Below are 17,681 nucleotides of genomic sequence, written 5' to 3'. Positions count from 1 at the left end.
CACGTAACAGAATCCCGCACCAACTAAATGATGTCAGCAGGAGCTGACGCGCTCTCCACTTCCATGGATGAGCGCGTGCAACACCACACCACCGTTCTCCACCGTCTCGGGACCACCATGGATCAATTAATGGCGACGATGGAGAGATGGGAGAGGGGTGGCCTGCCTATCCCTCCACCAGCCACACCCCAACCAGCACCACCACCTTCTCCGGAAGCATCCGGCCCCAGCAGTATTCAGCTCACGCTCCCGAGGGAGTACGATGGGACGGATGCCGGGTGCAAGGGTTTCCTGCTCCAGCTGGAGCTTTACCTGGCAACCGTTCACCTGGCTCCTTCAGGAGGTGAGAGCGTGAACGCCCTCATCTCCTGCCTGTCAGGCAAAGCTCTGGAGTGGGCCAACGCGGTCTGGGATGGACCAGACTCGGCGAGGGACCACTACCCAGAGCGGCGGGTGAGCGTCTGTTCCATCCACGGCAGGAGACGAGGAGCGCACAAGACTTCGCTCTGGAGTTCAGGACCTTGGCTGCCGGCGCAGGGTGGAACGACAGGGCTCTGATTGACCACTATGCAGCTAACATGAGGACGTCCGCAGAGAGCTAGCATGCAGAGACACTACCCTCACCCTGGACCACCAAGTGGACATGTCCGTCAGGTTGGACAACTTGCTGGCTATGCTCAGGCGTCCGGATCAGGTCCTGTTGGTCCCACCTCCCAGCGCCTCCGCTCCAACCCCCATGGAGTTAGGGGGTGCTGCAGCGAGGGCGATCGGAGGAGGAGCCTCCTCCTGCATTGGGTGTGGTCGGAGAGGGCACACTGCCGAACAGTGCTGGAGGAGCTCGTCTGGGAGTCGAGACGGCAGGCCGAGCACTGTTCGGACACCCCAGGTGAGTCAGCACCAGCCCCCTGTTGGTCACATGTATGTGTTAATTTCTTTCCCTGAGTTTTCCCCCCATTCCCAGCATAAGGCGCTAGTAGATTCAGGCGCAGTGGGGAATTTCATGGACCGCGATTTCGCGCATAGGTTAGGGATTCCCCTGGTTCAGATGGACAAACCCTTTCATGTGCACTCCCTAGATAGTCGACCATTAGGGTCAGGGGTGGTCAGGGAGGCCACGGCTCCACTGGACATGGTTACGCAGGGGGGTCATGAGGAGAGAATTAGTCTCTTCCTCATTGATTCTCCTGCGTTTCCGGTGGTGCTGGGGTTTCCCTGGTTGGCCTATCACAACCCCACTATTTTGTGGCAACAGAGGGCTCTAAAGGGGTGAGCGACCCAATTACCACCTCATCGATGAGGGGATTGTGCGTAAACCTCCAGGCAAACGCAGCACTTCCCAGGAGTCATGTGTATCCCCTGTCACAGGAGGAGACGTTGGCTAAGGAAACATATGTCTCTGAATCTCTGAGGCAGGGGTACATTTGGCCCTCCACATCACCCGCCTCCTCGAGTTTCTTTTTTGTGAAGAAGAAGGAGGGAGGTCTGCGTCCGTGCATTGACTATAGAGGTCTAAATTCTATTATGGTGGGGTACAGTTACCCGCAACCTCTCATCGCTACGGCGACTGAGTCATTACACGGAGCACGCTTCTTCACAAAACTGGATCTCAAGAGCGCGTATCACTTGGTGTGTATCCGGGAGGCAGATGAGTGGAAGACAGCGTTTAGTACCACATCCGGCCATTATGAGTACCTCGTCATGCCGTATGGGTTGAAGAATGCCCCAGCCGTCTTCCAATCCTTTGTAGATGAGATTCTCAGGGACCTGCACCGGCAGGGTGTGGTGGCTTATATCAATGACATTCTGATATAAGCCACCCGCGCCGCGCATGTGTCTCTGGTGCGCAAGGTACTTGGGCGACTGCTGGAGCATGACCTGTACGTCAAGGCTGAGAAATGCGTGTTCTTCAAAAAGGCTGACTCCTTCCTAGGGTATCGCATTTCCACATCAGCGTTGGTGATGGAGTGTGACTGCATTGCAGCTGTGCGTAATTGGCCGACTCCCACCACGGTACAGGAGGTGCAGAGGTTTTTAGCGTTTGCCAATTACTACCAGAGATTTATCTGGGGTTTTGGGCAGGTGGCTGCTCCCATTACCTCACTGCTGAAGGGGGGGGCGGTACGTCTGTGGTGGTCGGCTGAGGCGGACAGAGCGTTTTGTCGCTGGAGGACTCTGTTTACCGAGGCTCCCTCTTTGGCATTCATAGTGGAGGTGGACGCATCCGAGGCTGGGATTGGAGCCGTGCTCTCACAGCGCTCGGGCGCGCCATTGAAGCTCCGCCCCTGCGCTTTCTTTTCGAGGAAGCTCACCCCGGCGGAGCGAAACTATGACGTGGGGGACCGGGAGTTGCTGGCTGTCGTAAAAGCTCTGAAGGTGTGGAGACATCCAGGCGGCGAGGAGACTGAACCCTCGCCAGGCAAGGTGGGCCATGTTTTTCACCCGATTTCAGATTTACGATATCGTATAGACCAGGTTGCCAGAATGCTAAGGCAGACGCACTGTCCTGTCTGTATGATACAGGGGAGCGGTCCATCGATCCCACCCCCATACTTCCGGCCTCTTGTCTGGTGGCGCCGGTGGTGTGGGAGGTGGACGCGGACAATGAGCGAGCATCTCGGTCAGAGCCTACTCCACCTCAGTGTCCAGCTGGACGGAAGTACGTCCCACTTGGTGTTCGCGATGGGTTGATTCGGTGGGCGCACACGTTACCCTCCTCTGGTCATCTGAGTATCGATAGGACGGTGCGAAGCCTTAGGTGGAAGTACTGGTGGCCCACTTTGACTAAGGACGTGAGGGTTTACGTCTCTTCACGTTCTAAGTCCTGTCGTCTCCTCCCTTTGCCCGGTCTCTCTACGGCCCTACAGACTGCGGAGGCCCTGTTTACACACGTCTTCCGGCACTACGGGGTGCCTGAGGACATAGTTTCTGATCGGGGTCCCCAGTTCACGTCCCAGGTTTGGAGGGTGTTCATGGAGCGTCTGGGGGTCTCGGTCAGCCTGACCTCTGGTTTTCACCCCGAGAGTTATGGGCAGGTGGAGAGAGTGAACCAGGATGTGGGTAGGTTTCTGCGGTCATATTGCCAGGACCGACCAGGGGAGTGGGCGAGGTACGTTCCATGGGCAGAGATGGCCCAGAACTCACTCCGCCACTCCTCAACTAACCTTTTGCCCTTTCAGTGCGTGTTGGGGTATCAGCCGGTCCTGGTACCATGGCATCCGAGCCAGACCGAGGCTCCTGTGGTGGAGGATTGGGTGAAGCGCTCGAGGCCGTCCACGGGCTCCTGAAAAGGGCCGAAGGGCGGCAGAAAGCGAGCGCTGACCGCCACCGCAGTGAAGCCTCGGTGTTCGCACCAGGGGACCGGGTCTGGGTCTCGACCCGAAACCTGCCCCTCCGCCTGCCCTGCCGGAAGCTGGGTCCGCAGTTTGTGGGGCCATTTAAAGTCCTGAGGAGAATAAACAAGGTGTGTTATAGGTTACAGCTCCCCCTTATTACCGTATTAACCCCTCGTTTCATGTGTCTCTCCTCAGGCCGGTGGTAGCTGGTCTGCTTCAAGAAGCCGAGGTGCGGGAGATCCCTCCGCCCCTCCTGGACATTGAGGGGGCCCCGGCGTACGCAGTGCATTCCATACTGGATTCCAGGCGTCGGGTGAGGGGCCTGCAGTACTAGTGGATTGGGAGTGGTACGGTCCGGAGGAGAGATGCTGGGTGCCGGTGGAGGACGACTTGAACCCATCTCTGCTGAGTGAGTTTCACCCCCTCCATCCGGATCGCCCTGCGCCTCGTCCTCCGGGATGTGGGTATGGTTGACTTGGGAGGGTGTTGGGGTGTGGGCATGGTTGACTTGGGAGGGTGTTGATTGGTTTGGGTGGGGGATGTGGTTGGTGGTGCTGTGGTCTGGATGTGGGTCCTCTTGGCAGGAATCCTCTATGTGAAGGTCCGGGGGGGTCCCGCAGGTCTGGGAGAGTGTCGTGCTGGTCTGGACGGAGCGTCTATTGATCCATTGCTCCTGTGTGAATTGTTGGGGCTGCATTTGAAAGCGATTTTCTTTAGGGTGCGCCGAAGGTGGGCACTGCTGCCTTGCATGGGTGGACCTGGTCGTAAAGACTGTTCAAGTCCAGGGTGGAGTGGTGGTCAGGTAAACATTTGGTTTTGAGGCACAGTCACGGGAAATACTTGCGTTTACCCGCTGTATGGTAGCAGGGTGGAAGTCTTTTCGTGGTAGCAAGGTGGAGATAACCACTTGTGCATTGGGGAAAGTAGAAGAAGCTTTTTCAATCACTCACTTGAGTGCTGTGGCCACCGTTTCCTGCTGTGCTCTCAGGTCGTTTGTGCCTGTGTGTATTATTATGTTGTTGGTTGACCCTAGTTAGTCCTCAGACAGAAGGTCTAGGGTGCGCTGGGTGTTTGGACATCAGAGTTTAGACACTCTGTGTTTGGGAAAAAGTGTATTTTCTTGTATATATTTACCGTTTGAGTCCATAAGGAGTACAATCTGTGTTTTTTGTCCTCAGTGGGTGTGGGGCTGTTGTCAGGAGGGCTATCAGGGTGGTTGACAGGGAGGGTGCTCAGAGGAGGTGGGATCCCCTGGGCTTGGGGTTCTTCATTTGTCTGTTCTGCTGTGATGTTGACGCTATGGTCAAGGTCTGGGGTGGACTATTCTGCTATGGTGCCAAGACTTTTGTCGGGAGCTGAGGCGGGCTGTTCTGCTGGCTTCTCTGCGGGGGAGGCCACCTTTCTAATGGGTTGTTCTCTGTCACAAGATATTCCCCTCACCCTCTCCTCCAGCACTCTGATCCTCTCCTCGAGTGCTCTGTTCTTCTCCTGCTCCTGCTCTTTCCCCTGTTGATGTTATCTCACCACAGTCCAGAGTGCAGATATGTGTTTTTTTATTTTTTTAGATCACTTTTATTTAAGCAGGTAGGCTAGTTGAGAACAAGTTCTCATTTGCAACTGCGACCTGGCCAAGATAAAGCATAGCAATTCAACACATACAACAACACAGTTACACTTCGAATAAACAAAAGATACAGTCAATAATACAGTACAAAAAAGAAAACAAAAAAAAGTCTATATACACTGAGTGCAAATTACGTAAGATAAGGGAGTTAAGGCAATAAATAGGCCATGGTGGCGAAGTAATTACAATATAGCAATTAAACACTGGAATGGTAGATATGCAGAAGATGAATGTGCAAGTAGAGATACTGGGGTGTAAAGGAGCAAGATAAATAAAGAAATACAGTATGGGGATGAGGTAGATAGATGGGCTGTTTGCAGATGGGCTATGTACAGGTGCAGTGATCTGTGAGCTGCTCTGACAGCTGGTGCTTAAAGCTAGTGAGGGAGATATGATTCTCCAGCTTCAGTGATTTTTGCAGTTCATTCCAGTCATTGGCAGCAGAGAACTGGAAGGAAAGGCAACCAAAGGAGGAATTGGCATTGGGGGTGACCAGTGAAATATACCTGCTGGAGCGTGTACTACGAGTGGGTGCTGCTATGGTGACCAGTGAGCTGAGATAAGGCGGGGCTTTACCTAGCAGAGACTGGTAGATAACCTGTAGCCAGTGGGTTTGGCGACGAGTATGAAACTAGGGCCAACCAACGAGAGCGTACAGGTCGCAGTGGTGGGTAGTGTATGGGGCTTTGGTGACAAAACGGATGGCACTGTGATAGACTGCATCCAATTTGTTGAGTAGAGTGTTGGAGGCTATTTTATAGATGACATCGCCGAAGTCGAGGATCGGTAGGATGGTCAGATTTACGAGGGTATGTTTGGCAGCATGAGTGAAGGATGCTTTGTTGTGAAATAGGAAGCCGATTCTAGATTTAATTTTGGATTATAGATGCTTAATGTGAGTCTGGAAGGAGAGTTTACAGTCTAACAAGACACCTAGGTATTTGTAGTTGTCCACGCATTCTAAGTCAGAGCCGTCCAGAGTAGTGATGCTGGACGGGCGGGCAGGTGCGGGCAGTGATCGATTGAATAGCATGCATTTAGTTTTACTTCCATTTAAGAGCAGTTGGAGCTCACGGAAGAAGAGTTGTATGGCATTGAAGCTTGTCTGGAGGTTATTTAACTTCTATGGGCTAGGTGGGACGCTAGCGTTATGTTATTATGTTAGGAGAGTACATAGACAAAAATAATCACACAGCCATTTTCCAAGCAAGGACATGTGTCAATAAAACCCAAAACACAGCTAAATGAAGCACTAACCTTTGACGATCTTCATCAGATGACACTCCTAGGACATTATGTTACACAATACATGTATGTTTTTTTCGATAAAGTTCATATTTATATCCAAAAACAGCATTTTACATTGGCTCGTGATGTTCAGAAAATGTATTCCCACCAAAACGGTCAGTGAATGTGCACATCAATTTACAAAAATACTCATCATAAACGTTGACAAAATATATAACAATTATTTAAAGAATTATAGATCGACTACCCCTGGATGCAACCACTGTGTCAGATTTTAGAATAGCTTTACGGAGAAAGCTAATTTTTCAATATTCTGAGTACATAGCTCAGCCATCACGGTGAGCTATACAGACACCCGCCAAGTTCGGGGCAACCTAAACTCAGAATTAGTATTAGAAATATTCTCTTACCTTTGCTGATCTTCGTCAGAATGCACTCCCAGGACTGCTACTTCCACAATAAATTTTGTTTTTGTTCCAAATAATCCATATTTATGTCCAAAAACCTCCGTTTTGTTCGTGCGTACAGATCACTTATCCAAAGGCATAACGTGCGAGCGCGGAACTAGAGACGAAAAGTCAAAATGTTCCATTACCGTACTTAGAAGCATGTCAAACGCTGTTTAAAATCAATCTTTATGGTACTTTTAATGTAAAATTGCGATAATATTCCAACCGGACAATAGCGTATTCATTCAAGGAGAAAAAGAAGGAACAGCGTGCTGACGTGACCACGCATATCCAATCCCTTTGTTGCCAGGCAGTCCACTCAGAAACTGAGCTCCTATTATCTGCCCAGTGACAGGAGAATGCTCAAACCACATTCTGAAGGCTTTAGACAGGCAATGGGAGCCTAAGGAAGTGCAACGTAACCCCACGGATACTGTAGTTTCGAAAGGGACTAGAAAGAAGAACTACAATTCTCAGATCCTCCACTTCCTGGTTGACTTTTTCTAAGGTTTTTGCCTGCCATATGAGTTCTGTTATACTCACAGACACCTTTCAAACAGTTTTGGAAACTTCAGAGTGTTTTCTATCCAAATATACTATACTATATAATATGCATATTCTAGTTTCTGGGCCAGAGTAGTAACCTGTTTAAATTGGGTATATTTTTCATCCGGCCGTGAAAATACTGCCCCCTAGCCCAGACAGGTTAACACAGTGTCCGAAGAGGGGCCAGAAGATCAGAGAATCACCAGCAGCAAGAGAGACATCATTGATGTATGCAGAGAAGAGAGTCGGCCCGAGATTTGAACCCTGTGGCACCCCCATTGTGACTACCAGAGGTCCGGACAACAGGCACTCCGATTTGACACACTGAACTCTATCAGAGAAGTAGTTGGTAAACAGGCGATGCAATCATTTGGGAAACCAACGCTGTTGAGCCTGTCAATAAGAATGTGGTGATTGACAGAGTCGAAAGCCTTGGCCAGGTCGATGAATATGGCTGCACAGTAATGTCTCTTATCGATGGCGGTTATGATGTCGTTTAGGACCTTGAGCGTGGCTGAGGTGCACCCATGACCCGCTCTGAAACCAGATTGCATAGCGGAGAAGGTACGGTGGGATTCGAAATGGTTGGTAATCTGTCTGTTAATTTAGCATTCAGTCTTTATAAAGTAAAATTCAGTTGAAGTTGACGTTTGCACACACTTAGGTTGGAGTCATTAAAACCTGTTAGGGCTAGGGGGCAGTATTGACACGGCTGGATAAAAAACATACCCGATTTAATCTGGTTACCACTCCTACCCAGTAACTAGAATATGCATATACTTATTACATATGGATAGAAAACACCCTAAAGTTTCTAAAACTGTTTGAATGGTGTCTGTGAGTATAACAGAACTCAAATGGCAGGTCAAAACCTGAGAGATTCCTTTACAGGAAGTGGCCTGTCTGACCATTTCTTGAACTTCTTTTCCATCTCTATCTTTTACTAAGGATCTCTGCTCTAACGTGACACTTCCCACGTCTTCCATAGGCTCTCAGAGCCCGGGAAAAAACAGAATGTCGTCATTCCAGCCCCAGGCTGAAACACATTATCGCCTTTCTCAAGTGGCCGATCAAGGGACTCTGGGCTTATGCGCGTGACCCGACCGCCCCCGCCTTTGTGATTTTTTCCTCTGTTTGCCGAAAAGGAGATTCCCTGTCGGAATATTATCGCTTTCTACGAGAAAAATGGCGTAAAAATTGATTTTAAACAGCGGTTGACATGCTTCGAAGTACGGTAATGGAATATTTAGAATTTTATTGTCACGAATTGCGCCATGCGCACGACCCTTCTTTACCATTTCGGATAGTGTCTGGAACGCACGAACAAAATGCCGCTATTCGGATATAACGATGGATTATTTTGGACCAAACCAACATTTGTTATTGAAGTAGCAGTCCTGGGAGTGCATTCTGACGAAGACAACAAAAGGTAATCAAACTTTTATAATAGTAAATATGATTATGGTGAGTGCTAAACTTGCCGGGTGTCTAAATAGCGAGCCCGTGATGCCTGGGCTATGTACTTAGAATATTGCAAAATGTGCTTTCACCAAAAAGCTATTTTAAAATCGGACATATCGAGTGCATAGAGGAGGTCTGTATCTATAATTCTTAAAATAATTGTTATGCTTTTTGTGAACGTTTATCGTGAGTAATTTAGTAAAATGTTAGCGAATTCCCGGAAGTTTGCGGGGGGTATGCTAGTTCTGAACGTCACATGCTAATGTAAAAAGCTGGTTTTTGATATAAATATGAACTTGATTGAACAAAACATGCATGTATTGTATAACATAATGTCCTAGGGTTGTCATCTGATGAAGATCATCAAAGGTGAGTGCTGCATTTAGCTGTCTTCTGGGTTTTGGTGACATTATATGCTGGCTTGAAAAATGGGTGTCTGATTATTTCTGGCTTGGTACTCTGCTGACATAATCTAATGTTTTGCTTTCGTTGTAAAGCCTTTTTGAAATCGGACAGTGTGGTTAGATTAACGAGAGTCTTGTCTTTAAATAGCTGTAAAATAGTCATATGTTTGAGAAATTGAAGTAATAGGATTTTTAAGGTTTTGAAAATCGCGCCACAGGCTTAAAGTGGCTGTTACGTAGGTGGGACGAATTCGTCCCGCCTAGCCCAGAGAGGTTAAAACTCGTTTTTCAACCACTCCACAAATTTCTTGTTAACAAACTATGGTTTTGGCAAGTCGGTTAGTCTCATTTGTCTCATTTGTGCATGACACAAGTCATTTTAGTCTCATTTGTGCATGACACAAGTCATTTATCCAACAAATGCCAACAGACAGATTATTTCACATATAATTCACTGTATCACAATTCCAGTGTGTCAGAAGTTTACATACACATACACTTGACTGTGCCTTGAAACAGCTTGGAAAATTCCAGAAAATGATGTCATGGCTTTAGAAGCTTCTGATAGGCTAATTGATATCATTTGATTCAATTGGAGGTGTACTTGACAAGGCCTACATCCAAACTCAGTTCCTCTTTGCATGGGAAAATCAAAAGACCTCAGAAAAAAAATTGTAGACCTCCACAAGTTTGGATCAATTTCCAAACGCCTGAAGGTACCACGTTCATCTGTGCAAACAATAGTACGCAAGTGTAAACACCATGGGACCACGCAGCCATCATACCGCTCAGGATGGAGACTCACTTTGGTGCAAAAAAGTGCAAATCAATCGCAGAACAACAGCAAAGGACCTTGTGAAGATGCTGGAGGAAACAGGTACAAAGGTATCTATATCCACAGTAAAACGAGTCCTACATCGACATAACCTGAAAGGCCGCTCAGCAAGGAAGAAGCCACTGCTCCAAAACCGCCATAAAAAAAATCCAGACTATAGTTTGCAACTGCACATGGGGACAAAGATCGTACTTTTTGGAGAAATGTCCTCTGGTCTAATGAAACAAAAATAGAACTGTTTGGCCATAATGACCATTGTTATGTTTGGAGGAAAAAGGGGGAGGCTTGCAAGCCGAAGAACACAATCCCAACCGTGAAGCACGGGGGTAGCAGCATCATGTTGTGGGGGTGCTTTGCTGCAGGAGGGACTGGTGCACTTCAAAAAATAGATGGCATCATGAGGGAGGAAAAGTATGTGGATATATTGAAGCAACATCTCAAGACATCAGTCAGGAAGTTAAAGCTTGTGTGGGCAGAACTGAAAAAGCATGTGCGAGCAAAGAGGCCTACAAACCTGACTCAGTTACACCAGCTCTGTCAGGAGGAATGGGCCAAAATTCACCCAATTTATTGTGGGAAGCTTGTGGAAGGCTACCTGAAACGTTTGACCCAAGTTAAACAATTTAAAGGCAATGCTACCAAATACTAATTGAGTGTAGGTAAACTTCTGACCCACTGGGAATGTGATGAAATAAATATAACGTGAAATAAATCCTTCTCTCTACTATCATTCTGACATCTCACATTCTTAAAATAAAGTGGTGATCCTAACTGACCTAAGACAGTGAATCTTTACTAGGATTAAATGTCAGAATTGTGAAAAACTGAGTTTAGATGTATTTGGCTAAGGTGTATGTAAACTTCCGACTTGAACTGTATATATTCCTATTCATTGAATCTCTCTCTCTCTCAGCAACACCTGTGGTGGTGGTGATAACCCACAATGGAGGCCAGCGCAGCTATGGCTGTGTGAGTATGAACACACAGGAAGAGTCCTTGACACACACACCCTGACACCACCTCAATGTGGCCTGCTCTACATGAGAAGTGAGTGGCCATATTACAATTAATGATTAATTAGGCGCCAGCCAGAGAGCAGAGCCAGTAGCAATGCTACCGTCTCGCCTCTCGTTATCTCTCTGACAGATAACCTTGTAAAGGGACAGAAAAGGTGACGCGGTGCCTGCCCACCTCTGCACAAACAGCATCCATTATCTCCTCATTTTGTCCTCCTCTTTCTCCGCTCTTTAAACCTAGTGGTAATAACGTGTAAATTGGCCCGCTGTTCGACTGCTTCTCCTCTTCTCTTTGAGGGGCCTGACATCAAGGCCACCGCGGCCACCAGGTCAAACACACAGGAAAACAGTTAGAAAGGACAAGAGGATGAGGTGTAGGGAGGGATACAGAGGGAAGAGGGGTGACAGGGAGAGATTTGGATGATGAAGAAATAGTGAGAAGGGGAGAGGGGGATGAGGAGGGACAGAGAGAGGTAGAGGGAGGGATACAGAGGAAAGCACAATTATACCTGTTTGTTTAACCAATTTTCAATTTTTTTCCTGTTCAGGAAAATTTGATATGTTTTCGAATTCTTTGTGGGCTTATGTACTCTGAGGGAAATATGTGTCTCTAACATGGCCATACATTTGGCAGGAGGTTAGGAAGTTACAACATTTTATGGGCAGTGTACACATAGCCTGTCTTCTCTTGAGAGCCAGGTCTGCCTTCGGCGGCCTTTCTCTATAGCAAGGCTATGCCCACTGAGTCTGTACATAGTCAAAGATTTCCTTAATTTTGGGTCAGTCACAGTGGTCAGGTATTCTGCCACTGTGTACGCTCTGTTTAGGGCCAAATAGCATACTAGTTTGCGCTGTTTTTTTGTAAATTCTTTCCAATGTGTCATGTAAATATATTTTTGTTTTCTCATGATTTGGTTCGGTCTAATTGTGTTGCTGTCCTGGGGCTCTGTGGGGTCTGTTTGTGTTTGTGAACAGAGCCCCAGGACCAGCTTGCTTAGGGGGCTCTTCTCCATGTTAATTTCTCTGTAGGTGATGGCTTTGTTATGGAAGTTTTGGGAATCGCTTCCTTTTAGGTGGTTGTAGAATTTAATGTCTCTTTTCTGGATTTTGATAATTAGCGGGTTTCGGCCTAATTCTATTCTGTATGCATTATTTGGTGCTTTACGTTGTATACGCAGGATATTTTTGCAGAATTCTGCATGCAGTCTCAATTTGGTGTTAGTCCCATTTTGTGAATTCTTGGTTGGTGAGCGGATCCCAGACCTCACAATCATGAAGGGAAATGGATTCTATAACTGATTGAAGTATTTTTAGCCAGTTCTTAATTGGTATGTCGAATTTTATGTTCCTTTTGATGGCATAGAAGGCCCTTCTTGACTTATTTCTCAGATCGTTCACAGCTTACCTGTGGCGCTGATCTTTAGGCCGAGGTACAGTGAGGGAAAAAAGTATTTGATCCCCTGCTGATTTTGTACGATTGCCCAGTGAAAAAGAAAGGATCAGTCTATAATTGTAATGGTAGGTTTATTTGAACAGTGAGAGACAGAATAACAACAAAAATATCCAGACAAACGCATGTCAAAAATGTTATAAATTGATTTGATTTTAATGAGGGAAATAAGTATTTCACCCCCTCTCAATCAGAAAGATTTCTGGCTCCCAGGTGTCTTTTATACAGGTAACGAGCTGAGTTTAGGAGCACACTCTTAAAGGGAGTGCTCCTAACCGCAGCTTGTTACCTGTATAAAAGACATCTGTCCACAGAACCAATCAATCAATCAGATTCCAAACTCTCCACCATGGCCAAGACCAAAGAGCTCTCCAAGGATGTCAGGGACAAGATTGTAGACCTACACAAGGCTGGAATGGGCTACAAGACCATCGCCAAGCAGCTTGGTGAGAAGGTGACAACATTTGGTGTGATTATTCGCAAATGGAAGAAACACAAAAGAACTGTCAATATCCCTCGGCCTGGGGCTCCATGCAAGATCTCACCTCGTGGAGTTGCAATGATCATGAGACGGTGAGGAATCAGCCCAGAAATACACGGGAGGATCTTGTCAATGATCTCAAAGCAGCTGGGACCATAGTCACCAAGAAAACAATTGGTAACACACTACGCCGTGAAGGACTGAAATCCTGCAGCCCCCGCAAGGTCCCCCTGCTCAAGAATACATATACAGGCCCGTATGAAGTCTGCCAATGAACATCTGAATGACTCAGAGGACAACTGGTGAAAGTGTTGTGGTCAGATGAGACCAAAATTTTGCTCTTTGGCATCAACTCAACTCGCCGTGTTTGGAGGAGGAGGAATGCTGCCTATGACCCCAAGAACACCATCTCCACTGTCAAACATGGAGGTGGAAACATTATGCTTTGGGGGTGTTTTTCTGCTAAGGGGACAGGACAACTTCACTGCATCAAAGGGACGATGGACGGGGCCATGTACCGTCAAATCTTGGGTGAAAACCTCCTTCCCTCAGCCAGGGCATTGAAAATGGGTCGTGGATGGGTATTCCAGCATGACAATGACCCAAAACACACGGCCAAGGCAATAAAGGAGTGGCTGAAGAAGAAGCCCATTAAGGTCCTGGAGTGGCCTAGCCAGTCTCCAGACCTTAATCCCATAGAAAATCTGTGGAGGGAGCTGAAGGTTCGAGTTGCCAAACGTCAGCCTCGAAACCTTAATGACTTGGAGAAGATCTGCAAAGAGGAGTGGGACAAAATCCCTCCTGAGATGTGTGCAAACCTGGTGGCCAACTAACTACAAGAAACGTCTGACCTCTGTGATTGACAACAAGGGTTTTGCCACCAAGTACTAAGTCATTTTTTGCAGAGGGGTCAAATACTTATTTCCCTCATTAAAATGCAAATCCTTTTATAACATTTTTGACATGCGTTTTTCTGGATTTTTTTGTTGTTATTCTGTCTCTCACTGCTCAAATAAACCTACCATTAAAATTATAGACTGATCATTTCTTTGTAAGTGGGCAAATGTACAAAATCAGCAGGGGATTAGATACTGTTTTCCCCCACTGTAGGTCCTCTTGGCGTAGGTTCACTCAGTGAAGGTCCTTCGGGAGGGGGTCTTGCAGGTCTGGGAGGGTGTCTCGCTGGTCTGGGCGGGTTTGTCCTTTGCTCTGTTGCTCCAGTGTAAGGTGCTGGGGCTACAGTTGAGGGTGACGACCTTCAGGGTCCTGGAAAAAGTTGGGATTTCTACCTTGTTGAGGTGGACCTGGTCGTAAAGGCTGTTCAAGTCAATGGTGCAGTGCTGGGCCAGGTATACATTACATTTTGAGGCACAGTCTTGCGAAATGCTTGCATTCACCCGCTGTATGGTGGCAGAGTGAAAGTATTTTCGTGGTAGCAGAATGGAAATAATCACTTGTGTGTTGGGGAAAGTGGAAGAAGCTTTTTCAATCACTCCCTTGAGTGCTGTTGCCACCCTTTCCTGCTGGCCCTCAGGTAATTTGTGCCCGTGTGAATTATGATGTGGCTGGGGGACCCTAGTCTGTCCTCTGACAACAGCTCCAGGGCATGCCTAGTTTTTGGTCACCAGAGTTTAGCCACTTTGTGTTTGGGAAAAAGTTTATCCTTTTGAATGTATTTTCCATTTGAGTCAATGAGGAGCACAATCTCTGGCTTTTGTGTGTCCTCAGTGGATGTGGGGGGGTTGTCAGGAGGGCTATCGGGGGAGCTGACAAGAGGGCTGTTAGGAGGAGGTGAGGTCTTTTGGGTTGGTGGGTCCTGTGTTGTCTGTCCCATTGGGGTGTTGAGGTTGTGGTCCGAGTCTGAGGTGGGCTGTTCTGCTGGCATGTCTGGGGGAGTGTCCTGCTCTGTGTCAAACCTCAGCTTTCTGACCTCGTCCTTCATTGCTATGTGTGCTACTTTAAGTTCTCTCACGTCAGTCCGTAGAGCAGCCAGCTCTCTCAGACAGCCATCCAGCTCCACCTTCTGCCCTCCGGGTCTTGTTGGGGTGGGGGGTGTTGTTGTGCTGGTCTGTATTGTGGATTTGTTCTGTTTGGATTGTGTAGACTAGCTCTCTGAGCTCCACCATGTCTCTCTCCAGCTCTGTGAATTTATCCTTCTCAATGATGGAGAGCAGTGCAGTTGTGGGACCTGGGTGTGTTCAATGCAAGAGGGGGGGAGGGGGGGTGTATTTCCAGGTTCCCCTGTGTTTCTTCTGCAGGTTTTGGTTTGTTAGGTTTTTTTTTCTTGATAGTCTTTGGTAGTAATAGTCCATTCAGGTCATTCAAGGTTTTAGGTATGGAATTTTGATTTGGATTGAAGGTTTTAATGTTGAGGCTAAAAATGTAAGTTGATCTACTTTCATCCAACTCTAATTCTATATTTTTTTGCAGAAGAACTCAGGAGCACATGAGCACTCTCTCTCTGTCTTCCTTCTGTCACTCACTCACTCACTCACTCACTCACTCACTCACTCACTCACTCACTCACTCACTCACTCACTCACTCACTCACTCACTCACTCACTCACTCACTCACTCACTCACTCACTCACTCACTCACTCACTCACTCACTCACTCACTCACTCACTCACTCACTCACTCACTCCTGTTCCTTCTGATTCAATCAGCTCCTCAGACTGGTCATGGAGTTTGAGGGCCATGCTCATAGAGGTACTCTCCCTGTCTCTCTCTCCCTCTTCTCATCTCCTCATCCCCACCTATCTACCCCTGAATTATAGTTCTCCTCCACTTTCTTTTCAATCTCTCTGTCTATTTAATTACAACTTTAGATGTCCGATCACCCCCTGTCCAGAGTGTTTGTTATGCACTTTGGCTTGAAATGTCAACACATCAATGTGTCATGTACATGGTTAACTGACTGATTGCCCCCCCCTCCCAGGCTGGCAGTCCATTCAGGGAGCCCCTGATCAAGTTCCTGACGCATCCCCCATCTCAGACTGTAGAGTTGTTCATGATGGAGGCCACACTCAATGACCCACAGTAGAGCTACATGTTCATGGTGAGACAAACGCCATCCTGTGGCTCAGTTGGTAGAGCATGGTGTGTGCAATGCCAGGGTTGTGGGTTCGATTCCCATGGGGGGCCAGTACAACAAAAACAAAAAAATCCATGAAATGAAAATGAAATGTATGTATTCACTACTGTAAGTCACTCTGGATAAGAGCGTCTGCTAAATGACTAAAATGTAAAAAAAATTTAAATCCTGCCCGAGAGCCTCAGGTACATTACGTCTCTCTACGGAGCTTTAACTGTGTGGAGGTGATGTCAACACCATCCTGCCCATGAGCCTTGGGTACATTACGTCTCACTACGGAGCTTTAACTGTGTGGAGGTGATGTCAACACCATCCTGCCCAAGAGCCTTGGGTACATTATGTCTCACTATGGAGCTTTAACTGTGTGGAGGAATCCCTGTTTGATGTCAGATAGAATTGCAGTTATGGCTGCTAACATTATGCTCCGGGTGTTCTCATTCAGAGCCTTTGCTCCATGGATCTGTTTAAGAAATGCATGAGATAATTCCCATTCTCCTAATCCCCTTTCCTCTGTTGTGCTCCAGAGCTTCCTGAAACATAAAGAAGCCAAGCCCCTGACGGACATGCTGGCCTCCAACCCCAGCCGCTTCACCCCCCTGCTGGTACTGCAGCCACAGCCAGGTCTGGGTCCTCCACCACCGACACCGCAAGGCTCGACCTGCAGTTCCAGGCCATCAAGGTGAGGATGGCTGCACGCTGATGCACACACACACACACACACACACACACACACACACACACACACACACACACACACACACACACACACACACACACACACACAATAGGACAAATATAAGCACCCACATCATTATGATTAACATTATTACACACTCACTCAGACAAACTCACACAAATGCACCCTCCCTTAACCTGTGAGACTTCATGTAAATCTACCACTGACCGGCTAGTTTCAGCCATATTGTTTTCACCTATCCAATCCTTTCCAACAGCTACACCTTCTCACACCTGTGTGTCCACTGCTCTCTTTCCTCTTCTCAGATCATCAGTATCATAGTGAACAACGAGGAGGGTTGGTTAGCGGGGCAGCACTCTCTGGTCAGCCAGCTCAGACAGGTTTGGGCCAGTTAGGCCTTCCAGGAACGACACCGCAAAGACAACATAGCCGCCATCAACTGGAAAGAGCCCAAGCTGCTGGCCTACAGTCTGCTCAGCCATTGCAAGTATGTACTAAAAAACCCACACACCATGATACTGCTGTAAATATGCATCATTTGCACTACCACTTCAGTATGAAACTGCCTGGGTTGGTCAATACTTCTAAGATCAAGATGCGTCATTGACTGTCATCTATCTTTCATGTAAAACTTTATTTTTTATACCTTGCATGCTCACACACTGTCAGTGTTCTACTCACTGTTTACTCACCCCCCTTCCCTCCAGGCATAACTTCAATGAGATCGAGCTGCTGTTCCAGCTGCTGAGGGCGTTTATGGGTTGTTTCCTGTGCAACATGACCTTCCTAAAGGACCACATGGAGGAGGAGATCCCTAAGAACTACAGCATCGCTCAAAAACGAATTCTCTTCTTTCAATGACCCACATTTCAACAATGAGCTCAAAGCCAAGGTAACCAACCCACCCTTCCCTCTCTCTCTCACACACACACACACGGACGTATGGGAACACAGCATCCTCTCAAATGTTTTCACACACACAAACACCGACATGGTAAAAGAACATAATATTAAAAGCCCCAAAATGGAAATTAAAATTCCTA

At 47.4% G+C, this 17,681-nt stretch overlaps 1 pseudogene; it reads left to right on the top strand.

Moving 5' to 3' along the window:
- The window catches only part of LOC106609298 (transformation/transcription domain-associated protein-like), a 176,633-nt pseudogene that overhangs the window by 23,867 nt on the left and 135,085 nt on the right, over positions 1 to 17,681 (top strand).

Source organism: Salmo salar, chromosome ssa01 (assembly GCF_905237065.1).
Source record: "Salmo salar chromosome ssa01, Ssal_v3.1, whole genome shotgun sequence".
Taxonomy (NCBI): Eukaryota; Metazoa; Chordata; class Actinopteri; order Salmoniformes; family Salmonidae; genus Salmo; species Salmo salar.
This window is presented reverse-complemented; position numbering and strand designations above follow the sequence as displayed.